The sequence below is a fragment of the Salvelinus alpinus genome, chromosome 1 (genome assembly GCF_045679555.1).
Source record: "Salvelinus alpinus chromosome 1, SLU_Salpinus.1, whole genome shotgun sequence".
In the NCBI taxonomy this organism is placed as follows: Eukaryota; Metazoa; Chordata; class Actinopteri; order Salmoniformes; family Salmonidae; genus Salvelinus; species Salvelinus alpinus.
The window spans coordinates 38678363-38702951 of NC_092086.1; the positions used below are offsets into that span (position 1 = coordinate 38678363).

Consider the following 24589-nt stretch of genomic DNA (forward strand, 5'->3'; position numbering starts at 1 on the left):
TGGAATGTTCTGGTGCCCGGCATCCTGATGGTTGGTGGAGCGGCGGGTGGGGGGTGTGGGGGGTGGAGCATCACCAGTTTAAGACCACGCTTAGCCATTGTTCTCTCTCTGACGTCTGGTCTTAACAAGAGACGGTCACGGTTGATTAATATGGGTATCCTTATTTGGCGTGGGCTACGGCCAAACAGTAGCCAGTGTTGAGTTTGGTTAATAAATTGGGAATTTGTAAACTCAATTCTCTGTCTGAACAATTGTTCATTTATGATCTAGCCAGGTCATGACAATATATACAGTGCCTTGCAAAAGTATTCACACCCCTTGGTGTTTTTCCTATTTTGTTGCATTACAACCTGTAATTTTAATAGATTTTTATTTGGATTTCATGTAATGGACATAAACAAAATAGTCCATATTGGTGAAGTGAAATTTAAAAAATAACTTGTTTAAAAATGAAAAATAAATTAAGAACAGAGAAGTGGTGTGTGCATATGTATTCACCCCATATGCTATGAAGCCCCTAAATAAGATCTGGCGCAACCAATTACCTTCAGAAGTCACATGATTTGTTAAATAAAGTCCACCTGTGTGCAATCTAAGTGTCAAATGATCTGTCACATGATCGCAGTATATATACACCTGTTCTGAAAGGCCACAGAGTCTGTAACACTGCTAAGCAATGGGCACCACCAAGCAAGCGGCACTACGAAGACCAAGGAGCTCTCCAAACAGGTCAGAAACAAAGTTGTGGAGAAGTACAGATCAGGGCTGGGTTATAAAAAAATATCAGAAACTTTGAACATCCCAAAGAGCACCATTAAATCCATTATAACATTTTTTAAAGAACACGGCGCCACAACAAACCTGCCAAGAGAGGGCCACCCACCAAAACTCACAGAACAGGCAAGGAGGGCATTAATCAGAGAGGCAACAAAGAGAACAAAGATAACCCTGAAGGAGCAGCAAAGCTCCACAGCGGAAATTGGAGTATCTGTCCACTTTAAGCCGTACACTGCACAGAGCTGGGCTTTATGGAAGAGTGGCCAGAAAAAAGCCATTAAAGAAAAAAATAAGAAAGAACATTTGGTGTTCGCCAAAAGGCATGTGGGAGACTCCCCAAACATATGGATGAAGGTACTCTGGTCAGATGAGACTAAAATTGAGCTTTTTGGCCATCAAGAAAAAAAATCAAGAAAAACGCTATGTCTGGTGCAAACCCAACACCTCTCATCACCCCGAGAACACCATCCAGTGAAGCATGGTGGTGGCAGCATCATACCGTGGGGATGTTTTTCATTGGCAGGGACTGGGAAACTGGTCAGAATTGAAGGAACGATGGATGGCGCTAAATACAGGGAAATTCTTGAGGGAAACCTGTTTCAGTCTTCCAGGGATTTGAGACTGGACACAGGTTCACCTTCCAGCAGGACAATGACCCTAAAGCAACACTCGAGTGGTTTAAGGGGAAACATTAAAAGTCTTGGAATGGCCTAGTCAAAGCCAAGACCTCAATCCAATTGAGAATCTGTGGTATGACTTAAAGATTGCTGTACACAAGAGGAACCCATCCAACTTGAAGGAACTGGAGCAGTTTTGGCTTGAAGAATGGGCAAAAATCCCAGTGGCTAGATGTGCCAAGCTTATAGAGACATACCCCAAGAGACTTGCAGCTGTAAATGCTGCAAAAGGTGGCTCTACAAAGTATTGACTTTGGGGGGGTGAATAGTTATGTATGCTCAAGTTTTCAGTTTGTCTTATTTCATGTTTGTTTTACAATTTTCATCTTCAAAGTGGTAGGCATGTTGTGTAAATCAAATGCTACAACCACCCCCCAAAATAAATTTTAATTCCAGGTTGTAAGGTAACAAAATAGGAAACATGTCAAGGGGGGTGAATACTTTCGCAAGCCACTGTATATATTTGTTTTTTAAATACAATTTCAATTGAAAAGCATTTAACTGTACTTGTACATGTGACAATAAAGCTTAACTTGACAGACATGTTACGTGTCCCCACCACATCATTATAACCCTGCTACAATACACCATACTGTAACCCTGCTACAATACGTCATACTGTAACCCTGCTACAATACGTCATACTGTAACCCTGCTACAATACACCATACTGTAACCCTGCTACAATACACCATACTGTAACCCTGTGTAAAGGTTTTCTTCCTGGGGTGAAGGAGAGGACCAAAATGCAGCGTAGCCAGTGCTCAACATGTTTAATTATAAGAACAAGTGAACACTACAAACAACTTACAAAATAACAAACGTGCAAAACCGATACAGACCTATCTGGTGCAGAACACAAACACAGAGACAGGTAACAACCACCCACAACGAACACAGTGAAACAACCTACCTAAATATGACTCTTAATTAGAGGAACGCAAAACACCTGCCTCTAATTAAGAGCCATACCAGGCAACCCTAAACCAACATAGAAACACACAACATAGAATGCCCACCCAAAACTCACGCCCTGACCATCACACACATACAAAAAAAACAGAAAACAGGTCAGGAACGTGACACCCTGCTACAATACGTCATACTGTAACCCTGCTACAATACACCATACTGTAACCCTGCCACAATACACCATACTGTAACCCTGCTACAATACACCACACTGTAACCCTGCTACAATACACCATACTGTAACCCTGCTACAATACACCATACTGTAACCCTGCTACAATACACCATACTGTAACCCTGCTACAATACACCATACTGTAACCCTGCTACAATACACCATACTGTAACCCTGCTACAATACACCATACTGTAACCCTGCTACAATACACCATACTGTAACCCTGCTACAATACATCATACTGTAACCCTGCTACAATACACCATACTGTAACCCTGCTACAATACACCACACTGTAACCCTGCTACAATACACCATACTGTAACCCTGCTACAATACACCATACTGTAACCCTGCTACAATACACCATACTGTAACCCTGCTACAATACACCATACTGCAACCCTGCTACAAAAGATCATACTGTAACCCTGCTACAATACACCATACTGTAACCCTGCTACAATACACCATACTGTAACCCTGCTACAATACACCATACTGCAACCCTGCTACAAAAGATCATACTGTAACCCTGCTACAATACACCATACTGTAACCCTGCTACAATACACCATACTGTAACCCTGCTACAATACACCATACTGTAACCCTGCTACAATACACCATACTGTAACCCTGCTACAATACACCATACTGTAACCCTGCTACAATACACCATACTGTAACCCTGCTACAATACAGCATACTGTAACCCTGCTACAATACACCATACTGTAACCCTGCTACAATACACCATACTGTAACCCTGCTACAATACACCATACTGTAACCCTGCTACAATACATCATACTGTAACCCTGCTACAATACACCACACTGTAACCCTGCTACAATACACCACACTGTAACCCTGCTACAATACACCATACTGTAACCCTGCTACAATACATCATACTGAAACCCTGCTACAATACACCATACTGTAACCCTGCTACAATACACCATACTGTAACCCTGCTACAATACACCATACTGTAACCCTGCTACAATACACCATACTGTAACCCTGCTACAATACACCATACTGTAACCCTGCTACAATACGCCATACTGTAACCCTGCTACAATACACCATACTGTAACCCTGCTACAATACACCATACTGTAACCCTGCTACAATACACCATACTGTAACCCTGCTACAATACACCATACTGTAACCCTGCTACAATACACCATACTGTAACCCTGCTACAATACGCCATACTGTAACCCTGCTACAATACACCATACTGTAACCCTGCTACAATACACCATACTGTAACCCTGCTACAATACACCATACTGTAACCCTGCTACAATACATCATACTGTAACCCTGCTACAATACACCATACTGTAACCCTGCTACAATACACCATACTGTAACCCTGCTACAATACACCATACTGTAACCCTGCTACAATACACCATACTGTAACCCTGATAACAATACATCATACTGTAACCCTGCTACAATACATCATACTGTAACCCTGCTACAATACACCATACTGTAACTCTGCTACAATACACCATACTGTAACCCTGCTACAATACACCATACTGTAACCTTGCTACAATACACCATACTGTAACCCTGCTACAATACATCATACTGTAACCCTGCTACAATACACCATACTGTAACCCTGCTACAATACGCCATACTGTAACCCTGCTACAATACATCATACTGTAACCCTGCTACAATACACTATACTGTAACCCTGCTACAATACACCATACTGTAACCCTGCTACAATACACCATACTGTAACCCTGCTACAATACACTATACTGTAACCCTGCTACAATACATCATACTGTAACCCTGCTACAATACACTATACTGTAACCCTGCTACAATACATCATACTGTAACCCTGCTACAATACACTATACTGTAACCCTGCTACAATACACCATACTGTAACCCTGCTACAATACACCATACTGTAACCCTGCTACAATACGCCATACTGTAACCCTGCTACAATACATCATACTGTAACCCTGCTACAATACACTATACTGTAACCCTGCTACAATACACCATACTGTAACCCTGCTACAATACACCATACTGTAACCCTGCTACAATACACCATACTGTAACCCTGCTACAATACACCATACTGTAACCCTGCTACAATACACCATACTGTAACCCTGCTACAATACACCATACTGTAACCCTGCTACAATACACCAAACTGTAACCCTGATACAATACACCAAACTGTAACCCTGCTACAATACACCATACTGTAACCCTGCTACAATACATCATACTGTAACCCTGCTACAATACACCATACTGTAACCCTGCTACAATACACCATACTGTAACCCTGCTACAATACACCATACTGTAACCCTGCTACAATACACCAAACTGTAACCCTGCTACAATACACCATACTGTAACCCTGCTACAATACACCAAACTGTAACCCTGCTACAATACACCGTACTGTAACCCTGCTACAATACACCATACTGTAACCCTGCTACAATACACCATACTGTAACCCTGCTACAATACATCATACTGTAACCCTGCTACAATACACCAAACTGTAACCCTGCTACAATACACCATACTGTAACCCTGCTACAATACACCATACTGTAACCCTGCTACAATACGCCATACTGTAACCCTGCTACAATACACCAAACTGTAACCCTGCTACAATACATCATACTGTAACCCTGCTACAATACACCATACTGTAACCCTGCTACAATACACCATACTGTAACCCTGCTACAATACACCAAACTGTAACCCTGCTACAATACACCATACTGTAACCCTGCTACAATACATCATACTGTAACCCTGCTACAATACACCAAACTGTAACCCTGCTACAATACACCATACTGTAACCCTGCTACAATACACCATACTGTAACCCTGCTACAATACACCGTACTGTAACCCTGATAACAATACATCATACTGTAACCCTGCTACAATACATCATACTGTAACCCTGCTACAATACACCATACTGTAACTCTGCTACAATACACCATACTGTAACCCTGCTACAATACACCATACTGTAACCTTGCTACAATACACCATACTGTAACCCTGCTACAATACATCATACTGTAACCCTGCTACAATACACCATACTGTAACCCTGCTACAATACGCCATACTGTAACCCTGCTACAATACATCATACTGTAACCCTGCTACAATACACTATACTGTAACCCTGCTACAATACACCATACTGTAACCCTGCTACAATACACCATACTGGAACCCTGCTACAATACACTATACTGTAACCCTGCTACAATACATCATACTGTAACCCTGCTACAATACACTATACTGTAACCCTGCTACAATACATCATACTGTAACCCTGCTACAATACACTATACTGTAACCCTGCTACAATACACCATACTGTAACCCTGCTACAATACACCATACTGTAACCCTGCTACAATACGCCATACTGTAACCCTGCTACAATACATCATACTGTAACCCTGCTACAATACACTATACTGTAACCCTGCTACAATACACCATACTGTAACCCTGCTACAATACACCATACTGTAACCCTGCTACAATACACCATACTGTAACCCTGCTACAATACACCATACTGTAACCCTGCTACAATACACCATACTGTAACCCTGCTACAATACACCATACTGTAACCCTGCTACAATACACCAAACTGTAACCCTGCTACAATACACCAAACTGTAACCCTGCTACAATACACCATACTGTAACCCTGCTACAATACATCATACTGTAACCCTGCTACAATACACCATACTGTAACCCTGCTACAATACACCATACTGTAACCCTGCTACAATACACCATACTGTAACCCTGCTACAATACACCAAACTGTAACCCTGCTACAATACACCATACTGTAACCCTGCTACAATACACCAAACTGTAACCCTGCTACAATACACCATACTGTAACCCTGCTACAATACACCATACTGTAACCCTGCTACAATACACCATACTGTAACCCTGCTACAATACATCATACTGTAACCCTGCTACAATACACCAAACTGTAACCCTGCTACAATACACCATACTGTAACCCTGCTACAATACACCATACTGTAACCCTGCTACAATACGCCATACTGTAACCCTGCTACAATACACCAAACTGTAACCCTGCTACAATACATCATACTGTAACCCTGCTACAATACACCATACTGTAACCCTGCTACAATACACCATACTGTAACCCTGCTACAATACACCAAACTGTAACCCTGCTACAATACATCATACTGTAACCCTGCTACAATACACCATACTGTAACCCTGCTACAATACACCATACTGTAACCTTGCTACAATACACCATACTGTAACCCTGCTACAATACACCATACTGTAACCCTGCTACAATACACCATACTGTAACCCTGCTACAATACACCATACTGTAACCCTGCTACAATACATCATACTGTAACCCTGCTACAATACACCAAACTGTAACCCTGCTACAATACACCAAACTGTAACCCTGCTACAATACACCATACTGTAACCCTGCTACAATACATCATACTGTAACCCTGCTACAATACACCAAACTGTAACCCTGCTACAATACACCATACTGTAACCCTGCTACAATACACCATACTGTAACCCTGCTACAATACACCGTACTGTAACCCTGATAACAATACATCATACTGTAACCCTGCTACAATACATCATACTGTAACCCTGCTACAATACACCATACTGTAACTCTGCTACAATACACCATACTGTAACCCTGCTACAATACACCATACTGTAACCTTGCTACAATACACCATACTGTAACCCTGCTACAATACATCATACTGTAACCCTGCTACAATACACCATACTGTAACCCTGCTACAATACGCCATACTGTAACCCTGCTACAATACATCATACTGTAACCCTGCTACAATACACTATACTGTAACCCTGCTACAATACACCATACTGTAACCCTGCTACAATACACCATACTGTAACCCTGCTACAATACACTATACTGTAACCCTGCTACAATACACCATACTGTAACCCTGCTACAATACACCATACTGTAACCCTGCTACAATACACCAAACTGTAACCCTGCTACAATACACCATACTGTAACCCTGCTACAATACACCATACTGTAACCCTGCTACAATACGCCATACTGTAACCCTGCTACAATACACCAAACTGTAACCCTGCTACAATACATCATACTGTAACCCTGCTACAATACACCATACTGTAACCCTGCTACAATACACCATACTGTAACCCTGCTACAATACACCAAACTGTAACCCTGCTACAATACATCATACTGTAACCCTGCTACAATACACCATACTGTAACCCTGCTACAATACACCATACTGTAACCCTGCTACAATACACCATACTGTAACCCTGCTACAATACACCATATTGTAACCCTGCTACAATACAGCATACTGTAACCCTGCTACAATACATCATACTGTAACCCTGCTACAATACACCGTACTGTAACCCTGCTACAATACACCATACTGTAACCCTGCTACAATACACCATACTGTAACCCTGCTACAATACACCATACTGTAACCCTGCTACAATACACCATACTGTAACCCTGCTACAATACATCATACTGTAACCCTGCTACAATACACCATACTGTAACCCTGCTACAATACACCAAACTGTAACCCTGCTACAATACATCATACTGTAACCCTGCTACAATACACCATACTGTAACCCTGCTACAATACACCATACTGTAACCCTGCTACAATACACCATACTGTAACCCTGCTACAATACACCATATTGTAACCCTGCTACAATACACCATACTGTAACCCTGCTACAATACATCATACTGTAACCCTGCTACAATACACCGTACTGTAACCCTGCTACAATACACCATACTGTAACCCTGCTACAATACACCATACTGTAACCCTGCTACAATACACCATACTGTAACCCTGCTACAATACACCATACTGTAACCCTGCTACAATACATCATACTGTAACCCTGCTACAATACACCATACTGTAACCCTGCTACAATACACCATACTGTAACCCTGCTACAATACACCATACTGTAACCCTGCTACAATACACCATACTGTAACCCTGCTACAATACATCATACTGTAACCCTGCTACAATACACCATACTGTAACCCTGCTACAATACACCATACTGTAACCCTGCTACAATACACCATACTGTAACCCTGCTACAATACACCATACTGTAACCCTGCTACAATACACCAAACTGTAACCCTGCTACAATACATCATACTGTAACCCTGCTACAATACACCATACTGTAACCCTGCTACAATACACCATACTGTAACCCTGCTACAATACACCATACTGTAACCCTGCTACAATACATCATACTGTAACCCTGCTACAATACACCATACTGTAACCCTGCTACAATACACCATACTGTAACCCTGCTACAATACACCATACTGTAACCCTGCTACAATACACCAAACTGTAACCCTGCTACAATACACCATACTGTAACCCTGCTACAATACACCATACTGTAACCCTGCTACAATACACCATACTGTAACCCTGCTACAATACACCATACTGTAACCCTGCTACAATACACCATACTGTAACCCTGCTACAATACACCATACTGTAACCCTGCTACAATACACCATACTGTAACCCTGCTACAATACATCATACTGTAACCCTGCTACAATACACCATACTGTAACCCTGCTACAATACACCATACTGTAACCCTGCTACAATACACCATACTGTAACCCTGCTACAATACACCATACTGTAACCCTGCTACAATACACCAAACTGTAACCCTGCTACAATACACCATACTGTAACCCTGCTACAATACACCATACTGTAACCCTGCTACAATACACCATACTGTAACCCTGCTACAATACACCATACTGTAACCCTGCTACAATACACCATACTGTAACCCTGCTACAATACACCATACTGTAACCCTGCTACAATACACCATACTGTAACCCTGCTACAATACACCATACTGTAACCCTGCTACAATACACCATACTGTAACCCTGCTACAATACACCAAACTGTAACCCTGCTACAATACATCATACTGTAACCCTGCTACAATACACCATACTGTAACCCTGCTACAATACACCATCTGTATCTCTAGCATCTCTCTTCAGTCCCTAAATTCCTTTCAAGTTCCTTTCAAGTGTGTATTATGATATTCTGGATCCTTTCCCCATGCATTCATGTGGAACTATCAATATGTATTAATGAATATCCATATGCTAATAGGGAGATATAACGCAGTGTACAATCAAGATAGTTACAAGAAAAACAACTGCTTAGCACAATAGGAATGACCTCAAATTTTATTGAGCAAAATCCTTTAGTTCTCTGTGGGGGCGTACACTCTACTCATACAGACACTATGGGGCTGCAAGCTAACGTACAAGCTCATATAGCTCACGGTAGATAGTTTTTGTGGCTGGCTAGTGAAGTGTCTGTTGGAAGGCTTGTGGAGTGACTGTGATTTATAAATGATATCAGTGAGTGGTTTGAATTGGCAATGTCTATCCATCTCCACTCTTCCGTGATGGATTGGCCAGGCAGACGTGTCCATTTAGCCACTGTGGACCACAACAGATTTATTAGACACAGCTAAAGGCCAAGCAGCTGCCACACAGGAAATGCTTCAGTAGATTCCACTTCATTCATCTAAATGACAAACACTGAATTGATAAAAGGTGTTTTTGAAGCTGGTGAAGATATATCTGCCAGTTGATATAAGTATCTCCACTTGGAGGAGTTTCTGAAGAGGGGTGGGCTTCTTCCTGCATTGTTTGGAGGTCATTGCGACGTTGTTGGAGAATTTGAGAGAGAGAATCGGATTGTTACAATACAACTATCCAAGATGTTTGACAGATTAGAGGTATGTTGGAGTGGAACAGCCATAAATCAGAGTTAGAAATGATTTGTCCTCAAATGAGACATTAACCTTGCAAATGACTAATTGGTTGTGAAAATAAAAATCTTACCAAAGCTAAGTTATGTCACGAATGTAATAAATGCTAATCTGTTTGTCCTAACTGACTTAAGACAAGAATGTGAGGGCATTGCCAGTGGGAGTAGACTAATGTGGGTAGAATATTTCAGAATATTGTTATAAATGTAATTTCGTCATTCTGAACCCCGGGCCTTTTTCCTTCAAAAGTAACTCCTTTCACAAAACCGAACTGTTTTTGAGGTCAAAAAAATTATCCTTTGTCCATTGTGACGCTTTCAGATATCAAGTGAACAAACATTACCCTTGTCTTAAGGATTTTTTGTGTCCCCCCCCTCACCCCTCTGGCTGTGACATCCACTGATGTGCATCCTGCTTAATTATTTTTTCATAAGTTGCTCCCTGATTTTGTCCCAGGGGGAATTGGTTTCTCCTCATCCCAATCCATTTAAGGTGACCTTGTCTCATAGGGACAGTGCTGCAGCCCTCCCACATCCCTCCCTTTTTCTCTAATCCCTGAGGCTCCACATTGGTAGGGGATGTCAAGTACACCAAGCAGGTGTCACCTGACCCATTATGGAGATCTCTCCATGTCTCAGGTCTAAAGGCAGACATTTCAGCTAAGTGATATCCCAGAAAGGAGGGGTGTAAGAGGAGGTAGGTGCTGAAGAGGAAACTGTATACAGTATATTTGTATTTAACTAGGAAAGTGAGTTAAGAACCAATTCTTATTTACAATGACTGCCTAGGAACAGTGGGGCAGAACGACAGAGTTTTACCTTGGCAGCTCAGGGATTCAATCTAGCAACCTTTCAGTTACTGGCCCAACTCTCTAACCACTAGGCTACCTGCCGCCCCACTATATCACTACGAGGGACAGTCAAAGACCCAGTGCAGAGGAGTAAAGGGGTACCACGCCCTGTAGTGAAATGTTGCAGTTCCAAGACAAGTGGAAAAGGAAATGGCTGGGCAGAGTGTCTTAGCTGTGACCTCTACTGTTCACGCCAGATTGGGAGGGTGTTAAAAGCTTAACCCCTGAGGGACCTCCCAGTAGCGTGAGCTGCCCAGCCGTCCATCACCCCTCCTGACCAGTCTACTGTGACCACTTCACTGTGCCCTTCGGCTGTGTGACAGCCAGGGGAGGAGGAGAGGCATGCCACGCATGGCCCTGCCAGCTAGATCCTAATGGACAGGCCTGAGCACCAAGACGGACTGTAATCCAATAATAGTGGGCCATTGTGACGGAGGCACAGAACTCTCTACCTTCACACGCATACGACTCTCTCCCCATTATTGTGAGTTTTCTGTCTAAAAAAATACAGGAAAAAATTCTAAAGGATTTATTCATGGTGATATAGTTGATGGGAGAATATTCTCTTTGTTGCCTGTCTTTGGAAAGAGGCGCAATCCATTTTTATTTTAAGAACCAGGGCACTATTCAGAGTTGGAGCTCTTGCAAGACATCTAAAGTGCTTCTTGTTAAGGTCATGTCTGTTGTGACATAACAGTTTGTGTCATAGCGTGCCAAATGTTGCGTTAGATATGGAAATGTGGACAAATTGTTTGCAACTGGTATTTTAGATAATCTGACATTCTTTTTGATCGTAATCCAAAATCAATCAGTCAATCAATGCAGCAGGGTGAAGGTAAATCATAGATGAATTCAGATGTATAAAAGATCCTTGTGAATAGTTCACAAACTCATAAAGGCTATCGAGCGACACTGCTCTCACTGACCTTGTTCCTTTCTGTTCTCAGCAAGAGCCACATTGGCACAAGCTGTGTTTTCCTTCTCTCTCCTGATGAGCATGTCTCTGAGCAGTGTACAGCCTCTGCTCTGTGCTGTAGGAATCTGGAACAGCCAAATGCACAATATGAATTGATTATAATCCTTATATCCTGTCTATTAAAGAAGCAGGCTAAAGGAAGTGATTAGGTTGGCTTCATGAGTCTCATGCTCCCTTAGTCCCACATGCCTTTAACAGTGGCCTGGGTGGCTGTGGGCTGGGACTCAGCTCTCTAACCGCTAGCCTTCTGATTTTTATTATTTATTTTATTTGTTTTATTTTACGTTTATTTAACTAGGCAAGTCAGTTAAGAACAAGTTCTTATTTCTTTATCTTACTGATAAACACAATGATACCCTCACATCACCTCTAGTGATCCATGGTCATTTCATGCATTATGCACTGCTGTTGTGTGTGTTTGTCCAGTGAAATCACATTTGAAGTGCCGGAGATGGATCAGCATGTATGGTGTGTGTGCGCGTGCAAGAGCAATATGCATATTGATGCCATCTGAGTTTTGATGGTACTCTGCATTATGAATTGGCATGGAAACACCTAGATATGCATTCATTCATTGCTTACTTATCCCAACGTGTCTTTATGTCAAATTGGAAATATAATTATCTTTCTCCCATCTCCATATCAGGAGTTGGTGCATTTATTCTTGAGGACGTACCACTTCAGAATAGAATCGCAGAGCCTCCTTGAATTCCAATGTGCCTGTTGAGCTTGAGTTAGGATTCAGTGTGTACGACAGTGTTTACTATTCAGTTAAATGATTTTCACATTTGTATCATGTTGTATGAATGTGCTTTGTGAAAATGACACACCAACTTGCACAGCAATACAAACATAATTGTATAGCCTATTGTAGGGAATTAGTATTTGTGATCTCACACATTAAAGCACACGTTAAGTGTGATGCAGGTAAAAGTCCTTGGGAGGCTAGTATGTCTTATTATAGTTCTCCTCAGGTTTAAGAGACTCCTATTCATTCTATCCTTTACATAGCATTCCATTCATAACTGTCTGTATCTCTTACTATGTTGAAAAGCAAGGGCACTGTACGCTATAACGTTGTGATTATCTCTGTGTGACTTAATGTTATGAGCTCCTGAAGGGGCGGAAGGTAGCCTAGTGGGTAAGTCAAAATAAATCAAAATCAAATGTAATTATAAAGCCCTTCTTACATCAGCTGATATGTCAAAGTGCTGTACAGAAACCCAGCCTAAAACCCCAAACAGCAAGCAATGCAGGTGTAGAAGCACGGTGGCTAGGAAAAACTCCCTAGAAAGGCCAGAACCTAGGAAGAAACCTAGAGAGGAACCAGGCTATGAGGGGTGGCCAGTCCTCTTCTGGCTATGCCGGGTGGAGATTATAACAGAACATGGCCAAGATGTACAAATGATGACCAGCAGGGATGACCAGCAGGGTCAAATAATAATAATCACAGTGGTTGTCGAGGGTGCAACAGGTCAGCACCTCAGGAGTAAATGTCAGTTGGCTTTTCATAGCCAATCATTCAGAGTATCTCTACCGCTCCTGCTGTCTCTAGAGAGTTGAAAACAGCAGGTCTGGGACAGGTAGCACATCCGGTGAAGAGGTGAGGGTTCCATAGCCGCAGGCAGAACAGTTGAAACTGTAGCAGCAGTACGGCCAGGTGGACTGGGGACAGCCAGGAGTCATCAGGCCAGGTAGTCCTGAGGCATGGTCCTAGGGCTCAGGTCCTCCGAGAGAGAAAGAAAGAAAGAAAGAAAGAAAGAAAGAAAGAAAGAAAGAAAGAAAGAATGAAAGAAAGAAAGAAAGAAAGAAAGAAAGAAAAAGAGAGAGAATCAGAGACAGCATACTTAAATTCACACAGGACACCAGATAAGACAGGAGAAATACTCCAGATATAACAGACTGATCCTAGCCCCTGACACATAAACTACTGCAGCATAAATACTGGAGGCTGAGACAGGAGGGGTCGGGAGACACTGTGCGTTGGGCCAGTAACTGAAAGGTCGCTGGGTCAAATCCCCGAGACGAGTAGGTGAACAATCTGTCGATGTGCCCTTGAGCAAGGCACTTAACCCTAATTGCTCCTGTAAGTCACTCTGGATAAGAGCATCTGCTAAAATGTAAAACATTCCCCCTGTCTTCCCAGCATAGCTTTATATTTAATTAGTTTGCTCATACAGTTGGAAACATCACACCATATTAAAGACAATATCAGGCGGGTTATTTGAAGGATTAATTTACATCTATATATTGTATATAGATACACAGCCTTTTATCAGGGCAGGGATATATTGCTGTCTCTATCTGCATTAGGGTTGCATGCTCCATGAGCTCATTAATAAGAGACATGCATTATTCATCAACTGTGCATTTTGATGGCAAGGTATAAAACAGCATTTTTTATGTAAACAGGGAAACAGTCGGACACTAGCGAGAGATGAGGAGACCACGCAGCCTTCAGGTTGGGGGTTGAAGTAAAGATGAAGTATAAGACCACTGGCAGGGCTTATTACCTACCGGGCTGGAGCACGAGGAACCAGAGAAGAGAGGAAGGGTGACAATTACACAGCCATTCAGCTACAGGGCACGGCGTATGCTAGCATGAAATGCTATTAGCGGGCCGACAAAGTTGTGAATTGAATGCTATAATGATGAAAAAGCCCTCTATGACATATCCAATTGTGTTAGGATGGAGATTAGTGTTATCTGCACTCCACCTGTCAATATCTATTATGAGGAGAGAGCAGCACAGGGCAGTGGTGGACATGGAATTGCTTCTGTCAGCATGACGCCAACAAGCTAGCTGACACCAGAAGAGCAGCAGTGACCATACCACACCTGTCTGAATACTAATACCAGGGAGAGCAGATCTAGCATGCATAGCAGGACAGCTACAGTACTGTGCTGTATGTGGCCCAGACACTCAGTGCTGCTATTGAAGAAAGGCTGTTGTTCTGTAAAGGGAGGTTCTGCCATTACGTTGAAGGGATAGCTCATTCAAAGCTGGACCAAAGCTGAAACAAATGGAGCAAATGGCTGAGAGATACAAACCATCTGACACCCAAATGCCAAAACACAGCAAGAAGCCCAGGCCAGGCTGTGTATTTGGGGGTTTGTTGGCTGTGATGTGTACAATGTCTTAGCTAATGTGGAAAGCCAATGGAGTGTCTACATTTTTCAGAATATATTTACTCATAAATAGAGACACAGGTGCATGCAAACACACACGCACATACACACACACACACACACAAACACACAGGAATATCCACAATCAGCTCATCAGAGAGAGAGGAAACTGCAGTGAGTGCAAATCAGTGCCCAGTAGGGTGGAGAACGAGCAATGAGATGTGTGTTTTGTTATGCACATCAAATCCTCTAGCTTTTCGGCATAATGGTGGTGGAACATTGAGCTGTTAGCGACAAGCTCTCATTCCAGCCACAAATGGCTGGTAATTGCAGCTCGGTGGAATGGCGTCCCAAAATCACAATTGCGGCTGATCCATAGTCATCATACACTCTCCGCTGGCTGCTTCATTAGACAACGCCTCAGAGTAGATTTAGAGTGACAAGAGGAAGAAGGACAGGTCCATACACTAGAGCAGTACATTTTCCCTCACATATATCCTGTATATATATATATATATACTGAGTGCACAAAACATTGGGAACACCTTTCTAATATTGATTTGCACCCCCTTTTGCTCTCAGAACAGCCTCAATTCGTCGGGCATGGAATGTGTCGAAAGCATTCCACATGGATGCTGGCCCATGTTGACTCTAATACTTCCTACAGTTGTGTCAAGTTGGCTGGATGTCCTTTGGGTGGTGGAGCATTCTTGAAACACATGAGAAACTGTTGAGCGTGAAAAACCCAGCAGAGTTGCAGTTCGTGGCACACTCAAACCGGTGCGCCGGGCACCTACTACAATACCCTGTTCAAGGCACTTAAATATTTTGTCTTGCCCATTCACCCTCTGAATGGCACACATACACAATCCATGTCTCAATTGTCTTGAGGCTTAAAAATCCTTATTTAACCTGTCTCCTTAAATATTTTGTCTTGCCCATTCACCCTCTGAATGGCACACATACACAATCCATGTCTCAATTGTCTTGAGGCTTAAAAATCCTTATTTAACCTGTCTCCTCCTCCTCATCTACACTGATTGAACGAGATTTAAAAAGTGACATCAATAAGGGATCATAGCTTTCACCTGGATTCATCTGGTCAGTCTATGTCATGGAAAGAGCAGGAGTTCCTGATGTTTTGTACACTCAGTGTATATCCTCTATATCCTGTACTGTATCCTGTAGTGTTCACTCATTCAGGGAAGCACAGCGTGTTAACTCTCTCTCAGACCTGTAACACGAACATAGTATTGACATCCTAAATAAATCCATAACCCATTCAGAAACACAGCTCTGTGTTGTTCACATTGAAGACACCCTGATGAAGGGAGTTGTTGCTTAGGGATATGAAAAATCTAATATTTGTGGCATGAAGGAAAACGCGGGTTGACTTTAGAACTGTGCTATTGAATAAAATAGAGGTGTGAGAGCCGAGAGTGGGCCGGTATGACAGGCCTGTTATCACTGTCCCTTGGCTGTTGTCCTGGAAAAGAAGGAACCAGGCTTCAGTAGCAGGCAGTACTGACAGAGAGAATGAGAGAGAAGTAGAGAGAGATGGAGAGGGATAGAGATAGGGAGAGAGGGCAAGAGAACCAGGCAGAAGACAATGGTTTTGGAGTTCTGAGGGGTGCAATCCCCAATAATGTGAGACATCAATCAGGACCATTTCCTCATGCTGTGTGGCCACTTTTTATTAAAGCTCATTAAGAGAATGCAAGGAGTCTTTTATGCTAATTTCCCGTTCATCATGTTGCAGTGTGATATCGGCAAGAGGCTGGTCCCATTAATCTGGCCATGGAGAACAGTGGCTTTGAAGGCCATATCTTATAATAGCAGCTATTTGTCTTTAAACAAATCATTGTGGTGCACGTTCTCATGAACTGTCGACACCGCCCATCAGTAATGGCATTTTCTAACACCAAAATCTTGAGAATCTTTATTTTTTATATAGCCAAGCTGGTTACAACATAAAAAAAGTATAGCCAAGTTGTTGACAATGGCAGACAGTCAGCCAGGCGGGCGGGCAGGGAAGTAGGCAGGCAGCACAGCGGTTCTATCAGACCAGATCTGTCCCTGGCAAAAATAATGTTGGTGTGATATGGTTCAATAATATAGAGTAAAATACAGAAACATGACTAAATAACATCTAAGATGTTTTTATAGGAAAGGAAAATAAGTAATTTGCCTTTATGGAGCAGTAATGATGCATTTAGCACTCTCATCTCCTCTTGTATCCTTATCATTTCAGGAGTCTGGACACTCTCATCTACTCTTGTATTCTTATCATTTCAGGTGTCTTGATACTCTCATCTACTCTTGTATTCTTATCATTTCAGGAGTCTGGACACTCTCATCTCCTCTTGTATCCTTATCATTTCAGGTGTCTTGATACTCTCATCTACTCTTGTATCCTTATCATTTCAGGTGTCTGGACACTCTCATATCCTCTTGTATCCTTATCATTTCAGGTGTCTTGATACTCTCATCTACTCTTGTATCCTTATCATTTCAGGTGTCTTGATACTCTCATCTCCTCTTGTATCCTTATCATTTCAGGTGTCTGGACACTGTCATCTCCTCTTGTATCCTTATCATTTCAGGTGTCTGGAGACTCTCATCTCCACTTGTATCCTTATCATTTCAGGTGTCTGGACATGTTTTTTCTGTGTCTGGACACTTGTAATATGTGGCAGACAGGCAAGCAGGCAGGCAGGCGAGCGCAGGCCGCCAGGCAGGCAGCCAGGCAGTCATGCAGGCAGGCGAGTACAGGCAGGCAGGCAGGCAGGCAGGCAGGCAGGCAGGCAGGCAGGCAGGCAGGGAAGCAGGCAGGCAGCACAGCGGTTCTATCAGACCAGATCTGTCCCTGGGCGAGTTGAGTCTTCATGGGGGGAGAGACTGCAGCTCGAGGCACATCATATTCTTCCATCTTTTTCCAGCCCCAGACAACAGGCTGGGCAAAAGGACTGTGGGTGCCGCCAACTGTGAAATTAATTGAACTTGTGATCTGAGGGGTAGGACTAGTATTCACCCTGAGGAGGCATGTGTGTGTCCACGTAAACATTAGCCCATGACAAAGGAACAACAGAGCCCAGAGGCAATGCATCCCAGGTCAGTTTCTTTCCACACCAAGATGTCTACGGACATGGCTGGATTACTGCTTCAGTTGACTTGGGTGACAGCTTGCAGCTTTTTCATTTGGCTCTTGTGCGGGATAACATTTTTTGGGAAAAAGTAATGTTATAATCTGTAGTGTTAAACATTTTTCAATCATTAATATTCTTTCAATGATAATCTTTCAAAGAGCCACATTATTGTTGTAGGAATAGACTTTCAACCAGTAAATCAATGATTACACAGGGGACCAGAAGGTTAAGAACACTGCCTGAACACACGCTCACCATTTTGGGGATATAATAGAATTTTATCAGTGGACTCAAGAATTCAATTACAGTACAGCCTGCTTCTGGACACACTGATACATATTTGTAGGGGGCTGTTACATTTTAGTGGAAAATATATTGTCTGCCCACCCGACACAGAGGGGATGGATGGAGGCTTGAAACAGACTGCCGATGTATGCAGTGCGGCGAGTAGGCCATCACAAGTGCATTGCTTTAAGAAGTTTGTGTGCCTCCAAAGGCTCCCAGAAATGCAGTCTCTGGCAGGCCCCATGGATACAATGCAATCTCTGCTGCCCCACATTAGATAACTACCCTGAAACCTACATTGAGGTCAAATTGCACCAGTCACACAGCAGCAGCACTGAAAGACTCTGCCTTAAGGTGGATGGTTGTGGTTTAGAGTTTAGAAGTGACAAAAGGCTCTATCAGGCAAAAAAGTGTCTAAACTTGCAACCAATAGAGCATGATTTCACAAAGTATATATTTACATCCACTAATTCAGCTAAGTGTAAAGGACTTTAATGCAAGGATACATGGTGAGAGGAGCAATAATATAACAGCTATCTAGAACCTGGAAGGGTTCTTCCCATAGGAGAATTATGAGACTGTTATTCATTTAATCCACTAAATATGTTTAATTGTTACCTGATTAAATTAATCAGGTAACAATTAACTCATTAGGATTTGGGGCACCATGGAATAAATTGTTAAACGAGTTACCATCTCCCGAATTAAACTCCAGAAGATATATAAGTTATATATGGATAACAGTCATTTATTAATCATTACCTCATATCAGTCTCATAATTCTGAATGGTCACAACCTTCTTGGATACGCAAAAACCCCAGCCTTGAGTACTACACAAATTAGTTTCAATATTTATTTACTAGCAAACTAAAAAATAACACAGTATACACATACACACTTCCATGAGACAAAGGTCCCTAGTGTACTGACAAGATATGATGGCTTGTTACATATATGGAGAGGGGGTGGGTAAAAAAGTGAGAAAAAGGGACATTTATCGTGGATACATTCTAGGACTGTCCACACATTAATCATACACCTTGCACACGAACCACCAGCCATTTGGAATAAGAAGTAATGAATGTATTTACGTGTTGAAAACCGTTCGCCATTTCTCTGTCGGAACGAGCCCTCCTTCGGAAGAATGTTGGTTTGGTGAGCCTTTCCTGTGGGCCACTTGTGCATGCTCTGATTGTCCACCAGAGGTCAAAATGTTTTTCTTCTTAGTTGTCTGGTCTCCAATGAGCTGTTTCCTAAGAACAGCTACTTAGCCGTACCAGTGATTGTCTGAGAGGGGAGTTTTCTTCTCCTCTTACTCGGGTAGATAGTCAAAGTTCCAAACCACTTTACATGCGCAGCTGCAGACTGGCGGTGTCCTGGTCTAGTCTAGTGAGTTTCTTCTTCCCCTCGTGTTGAGGTTCAATTCTAACCATTTAAAATGTGTGAACCACGGTCTCACGTCGTTCTGGTCTGATATGATCATTCTTGGCCAGTCCTTTTAAGCACTCTGGTCGAAAAGGGCGGTTCCATCACACTGACACGCTTTTCTGACCTCACTCGGGGTGTGGCTAGTTACTCTGCAAAGGATATGATTAGAAGTTATCCCTTATGACTCCTAAAATCCCATTCCTATCTTAAGACAAATATCATTTGTTATATCCTATGCACAACGTATTGGATGGAAACTTAACATATAAAGGGGGTATCCATTCCAAGTTACAGTATTTGGTCCATACAGTGTTTAATAACATCACAAAATGAAAAACAATATCATATTAGTTTTCTACATCTCCCCACTGACCATTTCCCACATTCTTTATGATAGAATTATTGTTCCATTATCCACTTTTTGGACATCAGAGGTTTTGGCGGGTAAAAGTCTTCTGGAGACGAAGAACATTTCAATCCCAGTACTAGAGAGACAGAAAGAGAGTTCTCTCCTGCTTACATTTTACGACCGGGTGTGAAGGTGTCAAAACCCCCACTGTTCCCTCCTCCCCCCCCTTTGCGGATGGGAGAGGGTCTGGTGATTGTCAGTCATTGCCAAGCTGATCTGACCCATTGTGATCCTCACGTGTAGAAATGACAAAAGCCTTTCCCAAAAGTGTTCCACCTGGAACCAAAAATGGTTATCTTATGGGGAGAGAATAACTCTTTTGAAACCCTTTTTTAAAAGAGTACATAATGAAGGGTAACATTTTGTTGAAAACGGTCAAACCTTGCAAGTAAGAGCATCCTGATAAAAAGGGTAATGCAAAGATAATGAGACAAGCCTTTACCAACTCTAAGTACAGTGGATTTGCAACATAATTAAGACAAACTAACAAGAGTGATATAAAAAGCTGTGACAATAGACTGGAGAATGAGTGGTAAAATACCCCTCTACTGCAAGAGTCTGTAGCGAAAACAGAAACTCGAAATTGAGCTCAGGCGCATCCTGTTTTCATTGATCATCCTTGAGATGTTTCTACAATTTGATTGGAGTCCACCTGTGGTAAATTCAATTGATTGGACATGATTTGGAAAGGCACACACCTGTCTATATAAGGTCCCACAGTTGACAGTGCATGTCAGAGCTAAAACCAAAGCCATGATGTCGAAGGAATTGTCCGTAGAGCTGAGAGACAGGATTGTGTCTGCAGCATTGAAGGTCCCCAAGAAAACAGTGGCCTCCATAATTCTTGAATGTAAGAAGTTTGGAACCACCAAGACTCTTCCTAGAGCTGGCTGCCCAGCCAAACTGAGCAATCTGGGGAGAAGGGCCTTGGTCAGGGAGGTCACCAGGAACCCGATGGTCACTCTGACAGAGCTCCAGAGTTCCTCTGTGGAGCTGTGAGAACCTTCCAGAAGGACAACCATCTCTGCAGCACCACCAATCAGGCCTTTATGGTAAAGTGGCCAGACGGAAGACACTCCTCAGTAAAAGGCACATGACAGCCCACATGGAGTTTGCCAAAAGGCATCTAAAGGTTACTTTCAGACCATGAGAAATAAGATTCTCTGGTCTGATGAAACCAAAATGTAACTCTTTGGCCTGAATGCCAAGCATCACGTCTGGAGAAAACTAGGCACCGCTCACCACCTGGCCAATACCCTCCCTACGGTGAAACATGGTGGTGGCAGCATCATGCTATGGGGATGTTTTTCAGCGGCAGGGACTGGGAGACTAGTCAGAATTAAGGGAAAGATGAACGAAGCAAAGTACAGAGGGATCCTTGATGAAAACCTGCTCCAGAGCACTCAGGACCTCAGACTGGGGCAAAGGTTCACCTTCTAACAGGACAATGACCCTAAGCACACAGCCAAGACAGCACAGGAGTGGCTTCGGGAGAAGTATCTGAATGTCCTTGAGTGGCCCAGCCAGAGCCCGGACTTGAACCTGATTGAACATCTCTGGACAGACCTGAAAAGGTGTGTCCTGCGACGCTCCCCATCCAATCTGACAGAGCTTGAGAGGATCTGCAGAGAAGAATGGGAGAAACTCCCCAAATACAGGTGTGCCAAGCTTGTAGAGTCAAGCTTGTAGTGTCATACCCAAGAAGACTCGACGCTGTAATCGCTGCCAAAGGTGCTTCAACAAAGTACTGAGTAAAGGGTTTGAATTCTTATGTGAATGTAAGATTTCATTCTATTTCAACAATTTTTTGAAAACATTTCTTAAAACCTGTTTTTGCTTGTCATTATGGGGTGTTGTGTGTAAATTGACGAAGGGGGAAAACGATTTAATCCATTTAAGAATAAGGCTGTAATGTAACAAAATGTGGGAAAAGTGAAGGGGTCTGAATACTTTCCGAATGCGCTGTATAGCATTCAGAATATAGCGATATTTAATTAGAATGCTTTGAATATGGCGTTCAAATATTATGACCTTCATGAACACAACCATCTGTGTTGCAAATGGAGGCTGCTTTACTTAATCAATTAAAATGTCTAAGCTTTTAAGCCGCATTCCACCAAATATCTGAGATATGCATAATAATGACCTCATTACAGAAGGCACGGCAGAGTGCTTGGGCATTGTGTTGGGGAGATTGGATGCAAAACCCACTTTTATCATTTGTAATCTATCCTTCAGAGGACCCCGAAGAAAATGAAGAAAAAAATGGAGGAAGGCAGATTGTAGGGGAACAAGAAAGCGTCAAGCTTTTCTTTGAGAAACCAGCCAGTCAGTTCAAAATTGAAACCAGACTTATTCATTCTGGGCACGAATGCAGCTCCAGCCATCTACGGTATTTGTGATGCGGTCTAATGCCAGGTTCATGAAAAGACACTTTGTCAAGGACATGGGCTCCAGCATCTACAAATAAAACGTATCAACTGTTACCAATTTCGAAAAAGCAGCCAGGCAAATAGATCAGAAGAAAATAGTGGTGTTCACTGAGAATATCTTAGATATTTCCCCTTTCACCCTAGACTTCTCACAGTTCTTTAATTTCTCTAACTTTAAATATTTTGCCAAGCTGCACTGCTTCTTGACACACTGCTTGCTTAACCTGGAAGCCAGCCGTACCAATGTATCGGAGGAAACACCGTACAACCGAAGTCACAAGGAGTCACTAGAGCATGATGGGACAAGGACATCCCGGCCGGCTAAACCATCCCCTAACCCGGACGACGCTGGGCCAATTGGGCGCCGCCTCATGTTTCTGCTGGTCGCGGCCAGCTGCAACACAGCCTGGGATCAAACCCGGGTTTGTAGTGATGCCTCAAGCACTGCAATGCAGTGCCTTAGACCGTTGCGCCACTCGGAAGGCCTAATATCAACAAATATAAATGTACCACAGTAACTATAGCTTGTGGATAGATATGCTCTCTGACCTGAGATCAGCCAGGTGACATTTAAACATTGAGACATAGAAGAGTACTGTAAAGGAGACTTAGCTCTCATGTATTCCTCATCATGTGTCACCCTCAGTGGGAGGTTTTCCCATTAACACTCAGATTACTGCACTCCGTCATCTGAGATAATATTTCAAATAAATTGCATACAGCGTAATGCTGTGTTATATTCGGGAGGAGATAATCCTCTCAACAGCTCTCTGGTCTTACGGTGCATGATGCCCGATTTCCACTTAGAAAGTCTGTGTGTTCTTCATATGTGCAGTGTGGTAATGCAATATATAAAAAAAGATGTATCAAAAGTTCCTGCTTTACTTCGAGGCTGAAGCGTCTCCATGAGCCAAACTAACAAATTCTCTCTCCTCTTCTCCAATGCCCTCTGACTCCAATCAACTCTTCACCACATCTATCTCCATAACATTATTTCACCCAGTGTTCCACAGAATACCAGGTATGGTCCACTTATTCCATTTCAAAATCATGTTACTTGTGGTGCGTAGTGTATGGTGCTCAATGACCACTTTAAAGTCGTTCATACACAGCAGGAGATTGACAATTGCCAGACGTGCTAGACGAAAAGTGATCATCACAAGCCCTATTTTGCACCAGAGAATAATCAGATGATGGATTATTCATTGTAGGCCTATTCATTGTAGTGGAGGGAAGTGAATAAGAGTATATTTCTT

General features: G+C 42.5%; 1 protein-coding gene and 1 long non-coding RNA gene across 5 annotated transcripts in view; one reads left to right on the forward strand and one right to left on the reverse strand.

Annotated features, from left to right (window-relative positions):
• Positions 1-24589, forward strand: part of LOC139575443 (protein shisa-6-like) — a 69761-nt gene that overhangs the window by 20199 nt on the left and 24973 nt on the right. The window lies entirely within an intron of this gene.
• LOC139575462 (uncharacterized) lies at positions 13244-20525 on the reverse strand. The gene is made up of 2 exons (XR_011674950.1): positions 20156-20525; positions 13244-14230 (listed from the first exon to the last, which is right to left on the reverse strand). It is a non-coding gene; the product is annotated as an uncharacterized lncRNA (long non-coding RNA).